At 44.6% G+C, this 4,373-nt stretch overlaps 1 pseudogene; it reads right to left on the bottom strand.

Annotated features, from left to right (window-relative positions):
• Positions 1-1,988: 1,988 nt before the first annotated feature.
• LOC122189957 lies at positions 1,989-3,142 on the bottom strand (annotated as a pseudogene).
• Between the last annotated feature and the right edge of the window lie 1,231 nt (positions 3,143-4,373).

The raw sequence follows: 4,373 nt of genomic DNA, 5'->3' as shown, positions 1-4,373 counted from the left end.
GGACAGAGCAGACAGCTGGTCCACACAAAAATGTACGTGCTAATTAACTTAACCCTCATGTTACACCCAGACAATATTTAACAAGCAGAAACATTGCTGAGCAATACCAGAAAAACCTGGGGGCTTCCTTGCACAGCACCAAATTCTCCTAGCTAGATACGAGTTCCTCAGTCCTGCTGGTTCAGCACTATCTTTGGCATGAGTGAGGAAAGCAGGGCTGTACCCTTCATCAGAAGCACTCTGAAACATGTAGGGTATTTTTTTCCATTGCAGTCCTACCCTCTCCTCATTTTTGCCACAAGGGTCTGTGCCCAGCAGCAGCAGCAGAACCACAAAGTCATACTTACACTGGCCCCCTGGACATCCCAGTCCATGTGGATTACCCCACTGAGGAGGTGGCAGGACCATGCTAGCTGCAGCAATGTCTTGGGATGCTTGTGCTGAGCATGTGCTGGGCCTCTACGGCCAAAGCAGGAGGCAATGTCTCACACCTCTCTGGAATCCAGGCAGAAGATAGAAATAAGACTGCCCACCCCTGCTGAGATATCCAAATTTTTGGCCTGTCCATGTTGGTTTGGTGACAACAGCCCCTTCTTTTCTTGAGAGAAGTAGAAATTGTGTCAGTGTGCGCAAAGGGGAATTGGGTCTTTGAGGAATGACCCTACAGGCAGATTGTGATAACACTGTGGGAAAGGTGATGAATGAAAGAGGTTAAGATTTGCAACCAGATTAGAGTGGGCATTCTCTTTCAGTGTTTGATGAGTTTTGCTTTTGCTTAGATCATGTCAAGTTTACTCATAATCAGACAGTGTTTTCTGAAAGCTTCTCCTGAATGTTTTAATTCATTTATTTCTCTCATCCGCTTCCCCTTCCTCTTCTATTTCACTATTACAGATGTCAATTCAACAAATAAAGTGTATAGCAGAACAACGAAACTATTCTCTTGTAAAAAAAAAAAAAAAAGAAAAAGAAAAAAAAAAGGAGATTAGTTCATCCTTCTGCTATTAACTTTGTAAGAAACGTCCTTTTGTACCTTTCATAAAAGTGGGTGTAATGATACAGTTGTGTACCTCGGCCCCTTAGCTTCTGAGGAAACAACTCATGAAGGAGAGTATCTAGTTTGAAAGACTGTCAAATATATCCTGACATTTCTTTTACCTAACGTTGTGGTTTAACCTAGCAGATGTCTCAGCATCACACAGTCATTCACTCTCTCCTCCCCTTCCCAGTGGGATGAGGGAGCAAATTGGAAAAAAAAAGAACAACTTCTGGGTTGAGATAAAACTGTTTATTAAGATAGAGAAAAGGAAAAGGATAATAGTTATATTTAATTTTATATTAAACTTCCAACCAGAATACGTGTTCCCAAAATAGAAGTTAAAGCCTTTACAGATAAAAAATATATAATGACCAACACCAGATTTTCTCAGGAGAAAACAGGTAAACATTGGTTATATTCCCTCTCTGCTCTCCTGACAAACCTTACCTTTGTTCAAGGTTAAGTATTATCAAATTCTGTGAATCTCAAAGCAACATTCTAGTTGCTACCTATCTGTGGATAGCTTTAACTCCAAAGTAGTAATAAGAAAAGTATTTTGTAGCAAATTCTCAAAGGCTATTTTAAAAACATTGTTAGAAATCCCCCTTTATAAGACCATTTTCATTTAAGCAGCAGCAGATTTGTTAGAACAGAAGTCTGAAAGCATTTGCATGATCTCCTATTACAGACTTGTAAAAATGCAAATTTAAGTGATCGAACTATTTGCAACCTTCCTCACTCTCTCACCAACTAACCTGAACAACAATACGCAGCCTCCGTCAACTCTGAGTTTTATGAAATTTTTCTTAGATTAAAAGAAAAATTTATTTTCATAATACAAACCGTAAACCATTTGCAAGAGTTACTGCCTCAAGCTTAGCCTAAAAATCTTTGCCATTTACAAACTGATGGAATTTATTAAGCGAGTTAAGGTCTCTCATCACTGAATTTAGATGAGAGAGGTCGAAATAAGCCCAGTCTGTGTCATGTTGTCAACCTCCAGCATCATTCTAATTTGTTGTAAAGAGCATGAAGTACTGGTTGTTACTTCAGCAAGCTCAGAGTTTAGCTTTTCCTGGCTAGGATTAATGACCCATTTTCCTCTGTAAGTGTTGTCTCCTCTGTCAATCAGGTCACATGCTTTTCCTTCTGGGCAGAGTCCAAGACCTTCGTAGGTGATGAACTCATTAACTGAGAAGCAGTCATGGAATTCAATCGCATTGACATCAGTAGGTTTTAGGCCTGCTTTTTAAAAACATTTTTCTGCAGCTTTTTTAGTCATATCATAACCAACCATCTTCATACAACTGTTCTCTTCAAATGTCCTTGGGTAATCAGTACCCATCACCTGGGCTAGAATTTCCACAGCTTGAGGCTGTGACTTACACCTTTTCACAAAGTCCTCACTAGCCAAAATTGCAGCTGCAGCGCCATTTGATGTTGGACAGCACTGTAAGACAGTCAAGAAATCAAAAATTTTGTGAGACTGCAGGACTTCATCAAATGTGTGTTCCTTTTGGAACTGGGAATACGGGTTGTTGGTTGAATGGCTGTAATTCTTCCGTGCAATTTTTGCAAAGTACTCTGGATTTGTCCCGTATTTCTCCATATGTTCTTTGCCAGCATTTGCAAACATCTGCAGTGTTACTGGAGCACTTGCTAAGCTGTATTTATTTATCATGATTTCTAAGTGTTTGTCCATTGGATTTGTTCTGTCTGAAAAACCTTAAGCAGGGGATCCTTTTGCCATTCTCTCAAAGCCAAGTGCCAGAACACAGTCTGCCAAACCTTCCTCTACCAGCTGTCTGGACACGAACAAAGCAGTAGATCCGGTGGCACAGTTGTTGTTAACATTAATGATAGGAATGCCAGTTAAACCCAAACCATGATAGATGGCCCGTTGTCCACAGGTTGAGTCACCAAAACAACCCACACAGGCCTGCTCCACTGCTGAATACGGAATCCCAGCATCAGCTAAAGCCTTCTGGTCAGCCTCTTTAGCCTCTTTAGGTCAGGATAATCAACGCTGTTCTCACTGGGCTTTGCAAACTTTGTCATGCCGACACCCACCACAAACACCTGATGCTGCGTGATGGTCCCCATTTTGTCCATGGGGCTGGATGAGATCCACCCGAGAGTGCTGAGGGAACTGGCAGAGGTGACAGCCAAGCTGCCTGCCATTATCTATCAGCTCTCATTGTTGACTGGTGAGGTCCCAGAAGACTGGAGATTTGTCAGTGTGACTCCCATCTACAAGAAGGGTTGTAAGGAGGATCTGGGGAACTATAGGCCTGTTAGCCTGACCTCAGTGCCAGGGAAGGTTACAGAGCAGATTGTCTTGAGGGAGTGTGTGTGTGGGACAGCCAGGGGATCAGGCCTGGCCAGCATGGGTTCACAAAGGGCAGGTCCTGCTTGACCAACCTGATTTCCTATGATCTATTGACCCGTCTGGTAGATGAGGGAAAGGCTGTTGATGTAGTCTACCTAGACTTCAGCAAAGCCTTTGACACTGTCTCCCACAGTATTCTGCTGCAGAAGCTGGCAGCCCGTGGCTTGGACAAGTACACTCTTGGCTGGATAAGGAACTGGCTGGAAGGCTGGGCCAGAGAGTGAGTGGTGATGAATGGAGGTGGCAACCGGTCACGCGTGGTGTTGCCCATGGGTCAGTGCTGGGGCCTGTCCTCTTCAGTATCTTTATTGGTGACCTGGATGAGGGCATTGAGTGCACCCTCAGCAAGTTTGCAGATGGCACCAAGTTGGCTGGAAGTGTCGATCTGCCTGGGGGTAGCGAGGCCATACAGAGTGATATGGACAGGCTGGAGAGCTGGGCTGGAGCCAATGGGATGAGTTTCAACAAGGCCAAATGCTGCGTCCTGCACTTTGGCCACAACAACCCCAGGCAACGCTACAGGCTTGGGGCAGAGTGACTAGAAGACTGCATAGAGGAAATGGATCTGGGGGTATTGATTGATGCTGGGCTGAACATGAGCCAGCAGTGTGCCTGGGTGGCCAAGAAGGCCAGTGGCATCCTGGCTTGCATCAGGAATGGTGTTGCCAGCAGGAGCAGGGCAGTGATTGTCCCCCTGTACTCAGCTGTGGTGAGGCCGCACCTCGAGTGCTGTGTCCAGTTTTGGGCTCCTCACTACAAGAAAGACATTGGGGCCCTGGAACAGGTTCAAAGAAGGGCAACAAGGCTGGTGAGGGGTCACCCCTTCAAAACTCCTTCCTCATGACGTCACATGACATGCAATGTCCCTTTGCCCAGTTTAAGTTATCTGTCCTAATGCTGTTCCTTCACAGCTCCTTGGGCCCCTCATTGCGTATGGCCTTGTGT

This window comes from Lagopus leucura, unplaced genomic scaffold (assembly GCF_019238085.1).
Source record: "Lagopus leucura isolate 7727_CA_CO unplaced genomic scaffold, USGS_WTPT01 Super-Scaffold_100159, whole genome shotgun sequence".
In the NCBI taxonomy this organism is placed as follows: domain Eukaryota; kingdom Metazoa; phylum Chordata; class Aves; order Galliformes; family Phasianidae; genus Lagopus; species Lagopus leucura.
The sequence above is the reverse complement of the archived record's forward strand: the minus strand, read 5'-3'. Positions and strand labels throughout refer to the sequence as shown.